General features: G+C 40.2%; 1 protein-coding gene and 1 non-coding gene across 2 annotated transcripts in view; both read left to right on the top strand.

Moving 5' to 3' along the window:
* The window catches only part of SLC36A4 (solute carrier family 36 member 4), a 98,795-nt gene that overhangs the window by 21,096 nt on the left and 64,140 nt on the right, over positions 1-13,559 (top strand). The window lies entirely within an intron of this gene.
* Positions 9,905-10,071, top strand: LOC128974974 (U1 spliceosomal RNA). Its single transcript, XR_008489326.1, has one exon. It is a non-coding gene; the product is annotated as a U1 spliceosomal RNA (small nuclear RNA).

The raw sequence follows: 13,559 nt of genomic DNA, 5'->3' as shown, positions 1-13,559 counted from the left end.
GAAGTTCTGTCATTGGAAAAGAGCCATTTGTGTAGAGTAGTTTGATGCCTCTAGCCCTTGGGCAAAAAACCATACTCAGTGAATTTGATAAATCTTGCTGTTAAGTTGTCTGGGACAGGGTGCACTTACTGCATGTACAATAGGTCTAATACATATCCCAGTTGTATTAGATTGTTGCTCAGGGACTGCATAGCATGTGAGTGCATATTTCTATCCAGGAAATGCCAAATGAGAATCTTGAGGAGAGTATAGAAGTGCTAGTTAACTGAATTAGAGTTAGGATTTATGGTGATTATTTTCTGGCACATTAGATCCCACATTAGACAGTTCCTTAAATTAACCATCAGCAGTAGTAGCATTGGTTTCCAATGTAAACCTTTGAAGAAATGCCCAGGGTATTGCACTTCATTGAATCCCTGGTTGTTACTATTGACCTTTTTTAGAGCCCCAAACTTTTTTCCTTCTTTTATTCAAAAGCATATAGTGTAGGGTTCATTTGAATTGTACTTTTAATATATAAAAATGTTGCTTGACGTTATTAGTGTTATACATTGCACATACTTCTTTATAGACTCTCTCAGTTTCCTAACTGATAATAATTTACTTTCTCTCCAAGCAAATGAAGAGTATTTTAGGTTTTTTTTTACCTTTGTTTTTTGGTGTTTACAAACTAATTGAATTGTTTGTTTTTTATGGTGTGATAGACTTTTTGGGTGTGCATGTACGTTGCACAAGCCCATTAAAATAATGTGGCTACCTTTACAAAATGTAATTATAGTGAAATAGAGGTTAATGTTTTTTCCTTATATGTAAAACAATATTTGTATGTTTGTGCCCCTTTTCAGGGATATTGGAAATGCATAAAATTGCTATGTGTTCTTAGGCTGTAGTGGCATGTACCATAGAGAAGATTTGATGAAAAAAAATTTATGGATTTGACTAATCAGTATGAAATAAAGTTGTTAAAGCATGAAATAAAAAGATGAGTGCAGCAGAGACACATATTTCCACTTGAAATAGTTAATATTGATTGATTGAATTGATAACTAGTTATTACAGCTCCCTGAGTTACCATCATAAACTGAACTGTGATAGATTACTGTGCGATTGTGACCTCTTGCAAATGGGAAGTGAACCACGTTTAAAATCCTTTCATTGAGATGTGAGCTAACACATTCCAGTTCACATTACAATGGATTAAGAATATTCACGTAGTCAGTTGCTGATTTCTGATAACCTGTTATGCTGTGTCTTAATTACTGTTGTTCTTACATACATGTGGTTGTATAGTTCTGATATGGAAAAGAAAACCCCACCAATGAATTAGACTGGCTCCCTTTGCTCTCTGTTACTGGAGGCACTGAAAATTGATTTCTCTAATCTTGGTCTTCATGTTAGAGACCTGAGTTTTAGATTTTATTCTGGAGTGTCTTGCAAATAACACTTATGCTGTGAAGGTATCTGAATGTTACATTATAAACAGAAGACCTAAGGTCTTAATTTTGTCAGTTGATTATGGCTGATTTATTTTATGCAGTAAGTTAGCCTAAAACAGTTCTGAGGCCTCATTTTTCCTTTTCCTTGATTCCAAATATTCTTTATGCAAATTCATACTGTATGCATCTGAGAGCAGCCAGATTATTGAATGTTCTGAATAGGGACAGCAAATGAAACTCTGAGATTTTTTTTTGCCTGGTTAAACCACCTTAAGCACAACCTGACAAGAGGAAAAATTCTCCTGATGTGGTTTCTCCGTTACCATTGATCTGTGTAAAATGGTCTTTCCTGCTAGGAATATTTAATGATCAACAGTTTGAGGAGAGGAACAGAGCATTTATAAGGCACAGTATAAAACAGTACTATGTCTTAGCCATATCAGTCAGGAGGATTTATTTTCAAAGATACTTAATTGATTTCTGTTTTTATTAATAGGGGAGTGGCTAATGTAGACAGAAAATGAATAAGCAGTTCATAGTGCCATACTCAGTATGGAAACATCTGTTTTTCTTGTTTTTTTGAACAAAATAATTGACTATGGGGAAAATTCTCTAGCACTGATTTTTTTCATCCTGTTGTTACAAAAAGATTTTTATATATTGTTTCTTCCCCCTTCTTTTAGTTTAGTATTTGTCATCACGTGGCTTGGACAGGTGCACTCTGCACTGGGTTAGGAACGAGCTGGAGGGCTGGGCCCAGAGAGTGGTGGTGAATGGGGCCACTTCCAGCTGGAAGCCAGTCACCAGTGGTGTCCCCCAGGGATCAGTGTTGGGCCCAATCCTGTTTAAGATCTTTATTGATGATCTCAAATAGAAGATAGAGTCCATCATTAGTAAATTTGCACATGACACCAAGTTGGGGGCAGGTGTCAATCTGTTGGAGGGTAGGAGGGCTCTGCAGAGGGACCTTGACAGGCAGGATCGATGGGCAGAGTCCAACGTCATGAGATTTAACATGTGCAAGTACCAGGTTCTGCACTTTGGCCGCAACACCCCCAGGCAGTGCTAGGGGTCAGAGTGGCTGGAGAGCAGCCAGGCTGAAAGGGACCTGGGGGTACTGGTTGACAGTAGGCTGAACATGAGCCAGCAGTGTGCCCAGGTGGCCAAGAAGGCCAATGGCATCCTGGCCTGTATCAGAAATAGCGTGGCCAGCAGGACTGGGGAGGTCATTCTTCCCCTATGCTCAGCGCTGGTTAGACCACACCTTGAGTACTTTGTCCAGTTCTGGGCTCCTCGATTTAAGAAGGACATTGAGATACTTGAACGTGTCCAGAGAAGGCCAATGAGGCTGGGGAGAGGTCTGGAGCACAAGCTCTGTGGGGAGAGGCTGAGGGAGCTGGGGTTGTTTAGCATGGAGAAGAGGAGGCTCAGGGGAGACCTTATTGCTCTCTACAACTACCTGAAAGGAGGTTGTAGACAGGAGGGGTTTGGTCTCTTCTCCCAGACAACCAGCACCAGAACAAGAGGACACAGTCTCAAGCTGTGCCAGGGGAGGTTTAGGCTTGAGGTGAGGAGAAAGTTCTTCACAGAAAGAGTGATCTGCCATTGGAATGTGCTGCTCAGGGAGGTGGTGGAGTCACTGTCCCTGGAGGTGTTCAAAAAAAGATTGGATGTGGCACTTGGAGCCATGGTTTAGTTGTCAGGTGGTGTTAGGTAATAGGTTGGACTTGATGATCTCTAAGGTCTTTTCCAACCTGGTTGATTCTGTGATTGTGTAACATCCAGCAGTAATCTAATCACTTGAAGCATGACTGTAATTCTTCGGTAATTATTAAAATTAATGAGACTAATTAAATGGAGGTATCTAAAGTCCTGTTTTCTATGGGGATCATCTGCAGGGAGGTGCAGTGATTCAGCAGATTCCTAGTAGGATTTACTTCTTTATCTTGAGGGGATATTTCTATCTTAGGCGGTTAGTGTGAAAACATGAGTTTGGGTTAATATATGTCATTAGTTTGGGGATGATTAGCTGTCCCTGTGTAATAAGAAAGTCAGCAGTATGGAAGTAATTTGGAGTATTGTTGCTTTGGCTATAGCTGACCCCTAGATAAATAGACATTAAGAAGGCTAATTTTACTGATTTGTGTCTATAACAACTAAAAGGAGGAAGAGTAGGCTATTTATAAGTGAACTATAGAATCTCAAATAAACTAAGGCAGTGCCTTGAAGCTAGTACTTGTGGAAGAGTAAGAGCTAGTTAATCATTTCATCAGCCAGTGTTAAAAAACTATTTTGAGATATTTTTGAGAAGAATATATGTGATGATGACAGAGCTACTCATATCTGCCTGTGAGATCAATCTAAACTGGTTTGATGGCAGATATGAACAACTGTTGTGCTGCTGTAGTCCAGGCAACTTGTTCATTTGTTGCTACAACTACTAAGGCAGACATAAGGTTACAGCCATCAAAGGGCTGATTAATGCTAATGCGTGCTAAACTCTGAGTGATACTTGTAACAGGATTAAAAAGTGCTGCACTCTGTTGCTTGTGCTATTCGACTCTTTGCTCCCTGCTTGAGTTGTCTGTAAAAATGGGGTCACAGCTGGTTGGTATAAGGTATCTGCTTCAAATTGTGAGTATCTTGGCAGTCGGGTGGTACTCATCACTGTGTGCTACCATGAGGAGTTGGCATCAGGGTACTCGGTGATCCTTTAATATTGAGTTAGCAAACAGCAACTGGAGAGCTCAGTACTGTCAATCTGGTGATTATCATTCAAGGTCTTCAGAGTCAGTTTGTGATTTCAACTCGTGTAAGTTAAGATTTTAAGACTATCAGGGTGACCTTGTGAAAGTAGTATTGGCAGTAGTATTACATTTTGTTGAATGGTAGAGCAACAGAAATGCAGTATTGCAGTGAATATAACACACCATATAAGATACTCAGTTTTATTTTAATCTTTAAATTGAAGATTTGTCTTCAGAAGGCAATAATATGTTTATTAGGAGATGGGGAAAAGGTGGACCTTTCTGAGTACAAGGCTGTTTTGGGAGAATCTGCAGCTGCTTCTTTCCCTCTGCTTTAGCTTATTTCTGTCTTTGAGCTCCCTGTACCAGGCCATGCTACCTGGCAAATAATGGGGCTTGTGTTCAGGCCACAGAAGAGAACAACACTGCTTGAATACAAGAGCTGCAGGTGATACAATGGAGTAAATGTGTCTTTCACAGAACATGTAATATTATTTTGTAAGAACTATATTCAACACCCTCTTTCATATTTCAAAGGTGAGTAGGTCTGTTTCATAATGAATGTGAGATTTTTGTTACTTGAATTAAAAAGTAACTTCAGACTGTGCCTAAAATGTAGTTAAACCTCTTGAATATACTTCTCAGAGGGGTGTAAACGCAAAGCCTTAAATATGCCTGCAGCATTATCATGTGCAGGTAATAGCTTTGCATAATGTCATGCTTGTATAATAGCAGTTAAACTTAATGAATATTTTGCAGTGGAAGTCTGGTTGCCTTTCTCATTCAAGGTATAAAAATCAAAATCAAATGTGGAAATGGTATTTCAATATAAGCTTCAGGGGAAAGGAGGATGAAAATAGATTCATAATGTTTAAACAAGAAAGATAATTTTTCTTTATTACATATAAATATGCTGAGCTATGTACAGTTTGCACAGTTGAGTATGGTGGGGATAATTTTTTGTTTGTTTGGGGTTTTTTGTTTTTGGTCTTTTTTTGGTGTGGTTTTTTGGTTTTGTTTTTGGTTTTGTTTTGGTTTGGTTTTTTTCCCTGTTGAATGCTGATTAGCCTAGAAAAAATAAAATGTTACTTTCCAACAGTAATTTCAAGTATGGAAAATAAGGCTTCTGATATTTTATTCTGTTACTTGAAGATGTCTGTTAAAACTGCTTTTGAACTTAAATATCACAGCTTTGCAGTAAAAGGTAGGGTGGTATTTGTATGCCAAGAGACAGGCTTTGGAATCACATTAGGTAGCAGCTAACCAATTCCAGGAGATATAAGTAGCCCAAAAAACTAAGTGGATTATAATTGTAAAATGTCATTTTTGGGGATTTTGGAAGTGATGTGGATGAGCTTGTTAGGCCTGTGGTTTTGAGATAAAAGCCTCATTGTCAAAAATTCTTTTGCCAGATTCATATTACCCTTTTTAAAAAAATCAAGGAAACCCAGTGACAGCCCTGTCTTGTCTTTAAAGCCAGACTGGATTTGTCAGACAGGTAACGTGACATCATCTAAATCTTCTTGGGCCATCGATAGACACAGGTGTATCAATTTCACTGGTGTTCTTTTGAGATGATACAAAGGCTTGTATTGTCAGAATATGAAAAGTGGGGGTTCCTGTAGCATGTTTTTGCAGTAGGATACCCAAGCGTAAGTGTCGGGATCTGATGACTGTGGCTCTGAGCCTGGTGTTCCCACAGGGCTTTGGGTTTTTCAGTCAGGGATCGGTATACACAACGCCAGGTCTGCTAGCAACGGATGGGATACACCTGTCTCAGAGGGGGAAAAGCATCCTGAAAGAGCTTTAAATTAGACTTCAATGTAGAAAGGAATGTCACTGGTCCTGCTAGAGATATGCCCGGGGGAAGCATACCAGTGTTTGTAGGATGGTGTGCTAGTGAGGACCCATGTTCTACCATCTAAGTGGAGGTAGGGGCTGGAGATACATAGGACATCAAAAATGCAAGGGTTATTGATGAGTTAGAAGATACGGAAATATCTGAGAACAGTCAAGTAGGAATTAGGGCTTCCACCCAGAGAAAATGTTTGGGAACTTTAGCCCAGCTGAAGTGTATTTACACTAACGCATGTAGCCTGGACAACAAATGGGAGGAGCTAAAAGCCACAGTGCTACAGGAAAAGGATGATAAAATAGCTGTCACAGAAATGTGGTGGGATGTCTCACACAACTGGAGTGCTGCAATCAATGACTACAAGCTCTTCAGAAGGGATAAGCAAAGAGAGGTGGTGGGGTAGCCCTGTATATTAGGGACTGTTACGAATGTTTAGAACATAACTGTAGTGACAATACAGTTCATTGTCTATGGCTTAGAATCAGTGGGAAGGGCAACAAGGCTGATATCATGGTAGTAGTCTGTTATCACAGAATCACAGAATATATCTGATTAGAAGAGACCTCAAAGATTATCCAGTCCGACCCTTGACCCACCACTGAAGGGTCAACACTAAACCAGGGAGAGCCTCCTGAGATGCAGGAGGAAGCAGAGTGACTAAGGATGAGGAAAAGGATGAAGTTCTTAATGCGTTATTTGCCTTAGTCTTTAGTAATAGGACCATTTGTGTTCTGGGAATCCAGAAGACAGAGACTGGGAGCAGAATAATCCCCCCCCTATCCAGGAAGAGATGGCTGATAACCTACTGTACTGCACAGATGTACACAAATCAATGGGACCAGATGGAATCCAGCCAAGAGTTCTGAGAGAGCAGGCAAAGGCATTCACTAAGCCACTTTCCATCATTTTTCAGCAGCCGTGGCTTGACTGGATAGGTCCCAGAAGGCTGCAAGTTAGCCAAAGTGACAGCCACCTATCTACAAAAAGGGAGAAAAGGAGGATCTGGGAAACTACAGGCCTGTCATTTTGACTTCCATGCTGGGAAAGCTGATGGAGCAGATCTGAGTACTTTCATGCAGTACATGCAGGACAAGATGATCAAGCCAAGTTGTCATGGGTTTATGAAAGGCAGGTCCTGCTTGACTGCTAACCTGATCTCCTTCTACAACGTGGTCACCTGCTTAGTGGATAAAGGAAAGGCTATCTGGACTTTGGTAAAGCTTTTGACACCATGTCCCAAAGCATTTTCCTGGAGAAACTGGCTGCTCATGGCCTGGATAGGTGGACACTTTGATAAGTAAAAAAGCTGTCTTGGTGGCCAGGCTGAAACAGTGATGGTGAATGGAGTTAAATGCAGTTGGTGGATGGTCATTAGTGGTGTTCCCCAGGACTCAGTATTGGGACTAGTCCTGTTTGGCATCTTTATCAATGATCTGGATGAGGGGATCGAGTGCTTTCTCAGTAAGTTTGCAGACAGCACCAAATTGGGTGGGAGCGTTGATCTGCTTGATGGTAAGAAGGCTCTGCAGAGGGATCTAGACAGGCTAGATTGGTCAGCCAAAACCCATTGTATGAATTTTAATATAGCCAAGTGCTGGTTCCTGCATTTTGTCTGCGACAAAAGTGGCCTGGCAGCGCTACAGGTTTGGGCATGAGTGGCTGGAAAATTGCTCAGCAGAGAGGTACTTGGGGGTGTTGATTTGATAGTTGGCTGAATGTGAGTTAGTGCCCAGATGGCTGGGAAGGCCAACAGCATCCTGGCCTTCTCTGGCCACCATCCAGGAACAGTGTGACCAGTAGGACCAGGGATGTGATTTTACCTCTGTATTCAGTACTGGTGAGGCTACATCTTGAGTACTTTGTTCAGTTTTGGACTCCTGTGATGGTTTGAAACTGTCTTTTTAATTTTTCCTTGCAAAGTTCAGAACAGAGAAAGTGAAAGAATGTAAATAAGTCACTATTGGGTGTAAGAAAGCAAAATAACGATTGTTCTAAACACTTCCATTGGATAGATAGAAATGTTTAAGAACTATTACCCAAAACAAAGTAGGCATTCTGCACATTCTGCGTTCGGCAGTGGGGGCAGTTGCTAGGCTGTCTGGCTGCTGTTTCTTCTTCTCTTCTGGCTGAAGATAACACACTGACCTTGGCAGCTAAGTTAACTTTCTGCTTAACTAACTCTGCTTCTCTGTCCAGGGGGGTCTGGGGGGAAGCTCCTGGGAGAGAGAGGCCCCTTTGGGAGGGTCCCCTTGCGGGGAAGCAAAGGGAGATCGATTGTGCTTTTTCTGTTGATTGTATATATTTGTGAATGTTGTGAATTTTGTATATTTGTACATATTCATTGCATTTCATTGTAGATTTTAGACTCTGCTTGTAAATACAGCTTTTCATTTGCTTCCAGACTGAGCTAGCCTGGTTATTGTTGGTGGGGGGGGAATTTCAGCTCACACCGACACAACTCCTCACTACAAAAATGGCATTGAGGTACTAGAGCAGTCCAAAGAAGAGAAGGGAAGCTGGTGAAGGTTGTTGAGCACAACTCTTAGGAGCAATAGCTGAGAGAACTGGAGTTGTTTAGTCTAGGGAAAAGAAGGCTGAGGGGAGACCTATGATATTTGTCAAAGAGCTTTTTAAGCTCAGTAATCTTGATTGTGCACTAAAGAATAGTGTTCCTAAACCAAAACAGCTTTATGAATGCATGTTCTCCTGAATTCTAGTACCTGAAGGGGTCCTACAGGAAGGATGGAGAGAGACTGTTAAAAAGGGCTTGCAGTGACAGGACAAGGGGCAATGGCTTCAAACTAGAGAAGGGAAGATTTATATTGGATATCAAGAAGAAGTTCTTCACTGTGAGGGCGGTGGAAAGCTGGAACAGGTTGCCCAGGAGGTGGTTGAGGTCCCTTCCCTGAAGATATTCAAGGTGAGGCTCAATGAGGCCCTGGGCAACCTGATCTAGTTGGAGATGTCCCTGCTGGCTGCGGGGAGGTCGGACTAGATGACCTTTGGAGGTCCCTTCTGGCCTGTACCATTCTATGATTCTGTGAATTCAAAAGAGCCCTAATCATCCACTGCTGAGCACTTCTGCAAGCACCAGTAATAGCTCTCTAGTAAACTGTGGCTTAAAAATCACTGATTTCTCAAAGGCAGCAGAAGAAAAATCCTAAAATAGATGAGAGAGGTGGAAACAAAAGATGTCCTAATGACAAAGGCATTTCAAAGAGGATTTTAGTAGGAAGTGGTATGTTGTGCATTTTTCAGCTTGTCTCTGGAATTCTTCAGTTTGTCTTGTACTTGAGTGCTTCACAGAAAAAGTGGTGAGTGGTTTAGCTGTAAAAGTGCTGTGTTCTCATGTCAGATAGAAGTGCATGAAACTCTGTTCTTCCAAGAAAAGCAAATACAGTTGTCAATGTCTTCCCTTCTATTTTGGATGGATTGATTTTTCAGAATGCAGGGATTATTTCTTTGAATGATGGTTGTGATAAAATGTAAGATGTGAATTGTAAGACCCTTTCTGTTGCTAGGATTTCTCTGTTGGGTTTTGTTGGTATTTAACTGTCTTGATCCAGAAATATGCTTGGTAGTTTTCAATGTTCTTTACCCCAGGATAGAGAAGTTTCTGTATTTGGAATTGTAAAACTTTGCAGAATGCTTAATCCTGTTTATTTCCTGTGATAATCATTTATCCTTGACAAAAAATATTGTAATTTATTTTTTAATTTCAGCAGCCATGGATATTTTGCTCAGCCCCATACAGGACATTGCTATATATGTATATATTTTGTTCTGTGTCACTTTAGATGTTTCAGCAACACAAGTGGAAAAGCATTTTGGATAAAAGTACAAAGATCTTTTGAGAAGATGCTTTTTTATTTACCTGTCAAGGGAGACACCATGATCATCAGGCAGGCATTTTCCTCAGGGAAAAGCTTATCCCCTGCACTCTGGATGTGTGACCCCTGGTGATTTCCCCAAGTGCAGGAACCTCAACTGCATGATTTGTGGAAGTGAGGGACTGCATTCATGCTCTTCCCTATGCCAGTTATTTCTGTTTTGTTGACGAGTGGAGTCCCTCAGGGAGCAGTACTGGGACTGGTGATGTTTAACATCTTTGTTGGTGACATGGACAGTAAGATTGAGTGCACCCTAAGCAGATTTGCAGACAACACCGAACTGTGTGGTGCGGCCTGCACGCTCGAGGGAAGGGATGCCATCTAGAGGGATCTTGACAGGCTGGAGAAGTGAGCCCCTGCCAAGCTCATGAAGTTCAACAAGGCAAAGCGCATGGTCCTGGGTTGGGGCAATCTGAAGCACAAATACAGGCTAGGTGATGAGTGGATTGAGAGCAGTCCTGCAGAGAAGGACTTAGGGTGCTTGTTAATGAGGCACTTGGCATGAGCTGGCAACATGTGCTAGCAGCCCCAAAACCGAAATGTATCCTGGGTTGCATCAAAAGATGCATCCCAGCAGGTCAAGGGAGGTGATTCTACTTCTCTACTCTGATCTTTTGAGATCCTGCCAAGAGTAATGTGTCCAACTCTGGAGCCCCCAGCACAAGAAGGATATGGGTCTGTTGGGAGAGGGTCTAGAGGAAGGCCATGAAAATATTGGAAGGCTGGAGTTCCTCTCCTGTGAGGACAGGCTGAGGGAGTTGGGTCTATACAGTCTAGAGAAGACTCTAGGGAGACCTTATAACAGCCTTCCAGTACCTGAAGAGGGGGTCTACAGGAGAGCTGGAGAGGGACTTTTTATAAGGGTATGTGGTGGTGGCAAGGGGCAACATTTTTAAACAAGAACGGGGTAGATTGAGATTAGAGATTAGGAAGAGGTTCTTTGTTATGAGGGTGCTGAGGCACAGGAATGGGATGCCCAGAGAAGCTGTAGATGCCTCATTCCTAGAAGTGTTTTAAGGCTGAGCTGGATAAGGCTTTAGTCAACCTGGTCTAGTGGGAGGTGTCCCTTCCCATGGCAGGGTGTTTGGACTAGATGATTTTTAAGGTCCCTTCTAATTCAAGCCAACTATGATTCTGTGATTTTTTTTTTTTTATTTTAAAATTTGTTTTCTTTAAACTGTTTGCATTGAAACAGATTAACATTCAGAAACTGTTTGGCTTCTGCTATACTACTATTTGTATTATTGCAATGAAATATACAGCAGCAGCTGTGTTTCTAACTTGTATGTTCTTTTATGACTTGCAGGAATTTTGAGAGTAGCATAAGTTAAAGAGTATCATAAATTACAGAAGACATTTTAGAATATATTGTGCAGTCTGTAGGTTACAGTTCCAAATACAGTGGCTGGGGGTGAGGAGTAAAACTGGGTTGTGGCCAGAACTATCTCATTAGTTAAGAACATAAATTTCCATTGACATATATCTTTGCTGAGTAAAATTGCATATTGATGTAAAGGACAGCAAAACATGTAACACTTAAGTGATTTTTGACAGGACAGGTATTTAAAAATAGTGACAGAACTAAGATGCTGCTTTTTAGTTTTTGGGTTGCATTGTAGGGAATTATTTAATATTTTATTCACATAGTCAGATGAGACATGATGATACACAAACTTGCATAGCTAAAGATTAAATAGATGTCATAATGGAGTGATAAATAAGCTCTTAAATCATGAAAAAGTTGAAAGGAAAGAAGAATCTGTGGAGAAAATGCTAGATTTGGATGGCAAGCTAAGCAGGATTTAAAGAATTCCTTCATGCATTGTTAAATTAAGGTCATCAGAATTAGGCAATTGTGTTTTTTGTGGATATGAGTAATTCCTTTTCCTGGTGAAACACGTAGGAAGCTGCTTTGCTAGAATCTGGGAAGATTGGGTTTTGGAGTGATACGGAATTGCTCAGCATATTTCAGAAGGTAGTGTTCTGTAATGAGAACTTGCCTTCTCTATTTATTTGCTCTAAGTCTTTTACTATAAAAATTGATGTACAGTCATCATCTAGCTTGCATCTTTCCTTGGGTAATAGTAGTCTTCCTTTTATTTGCAGTCATGAGGGATCTGTTAAGGAAAATTAAATTGTTTATTGCACTTGTTGCAAAATAGTGATGTTCTGTATCTCTCTTGAGAGCAAGCTTAAAAAATATATCTAAAAGTGATGGAATAAAAACTTGTTGCTAAAAGCATTGTGTAAGAATTTTTTTGTACAGTGAAAGACAAGGCCAGGCAAGGAAAACATAGCAATGTAATAGACATATGCTATGCTCATTGTTTTACTTAGAGAAACTTTCCCTGCAGACCATTTCACACTACACCTTAGGTTTGTAAATTCACCTTTCAGTGAACAGATGAATTCATTCATATGTTCTGCAGACAAGAAGAAATGGACAAGGTCTAGGCTGAATGGTTCTACTTAGGATTCAATCTTGTATCTTTGGGGATTAGGTAGAATTTATGTTTACATACATCGAATACCTTGGATATCAGCTTTCTCGTGTTTTTTTTTTTTTTTTTTTTTTGCTTTGAATAAAAGTGTTTTATTTTGTTGCAGACATGATTACAGATGGACTGTTTTTTTTTTTTGGGGGGGGGTAGTTGTTGATAAATATATTTGCTTTAATTTTCAAAAATTCTTGAGTTGTCTGTACCTTAAACTAATAAAAGCCTCTGTATAGTTGTCTCTTCTATATGAAATACTTAATCTCAGGTGTTGGAGGATTGCTTCATTCTTGCCATTTTAGTGGTATTTCCTGAAAAAGGGAAAGATGACCATATGTATTAAACATGTCTGTGATTAAGTCATCCATTGCAAGATTAGTTTTTAGTGGCCATGACAATTAAATCACAGTTTATCTGATTATCTGGAGGCTGAATTCTCTTCTGGCATTTTTTTTGGTTCCATTGTATAAAAGAGATTTCTGATTAAAATTAGACAGTCCCCTGCAGCTTAGTTGTAGAAGGACTGGGTGTAGTGAGGTATTCAAGGCCAGGAATGAGGAGACAGTATATTACTGGGGGATGTTTATACCTACTTCATGGAGCTTGAAATGAAAGGGAGAAGATACTTTCCATAATGGAGGATAGATTAGGCAGGGTATTTCAAAGATTTGACTATACTCTTTGCCAGTAAATTGTGGGTATTTTTGAGTTTATTTGGTGGATGAAAGGGAGATGGATTATGCTTATTTTGAAAATTAAGAAACCAAAGGTTGATAAAGGAATCAAGTATTACTTTTCAAGGAAGAGAATAGTAGTGATGTGTCAGTGTCTCACAAAACAATAAGGAAGACCTATGTGAGGCAGAGTATGTAGAAAAAGAGCAGATAGGAAAGAGAAATTATGAAAAGGACTAGTTTTGTCTAAAATACCTGATTTTCATAGGTGTTTAGTGCTATGATGGGTCTAGTGTGAACTGGATGAGAAAGAGCATGAAGAAAGCAGAGCATGGAAATCAGAAGCAGGGAAAAGACACATTAAAGTAAAATAAATTAAAAAATGTTCAGAACTCTGAAACTCTTGCCTTCAACATTCTGTTTCTGGTGATTCTGCTTGGGAAGGAAGACTATTGTCCAAAG

This window comes from Indicator indicator, chromosome 1 (assembly GCF_027791375.1).
Source record: "Indicator indicator isolate 239-I01 chromosome 1, UM_Iind_1.1, whole genome shotgun sequence".
NCBI lineage: Eukaryota > Metazoa > Chordata > Aves > Piciformes > Indicatoridae > Indicator > Indicator indicator.
This window is presented reverse-complemented; position numbering and strand designations above follow the sequence as displayed.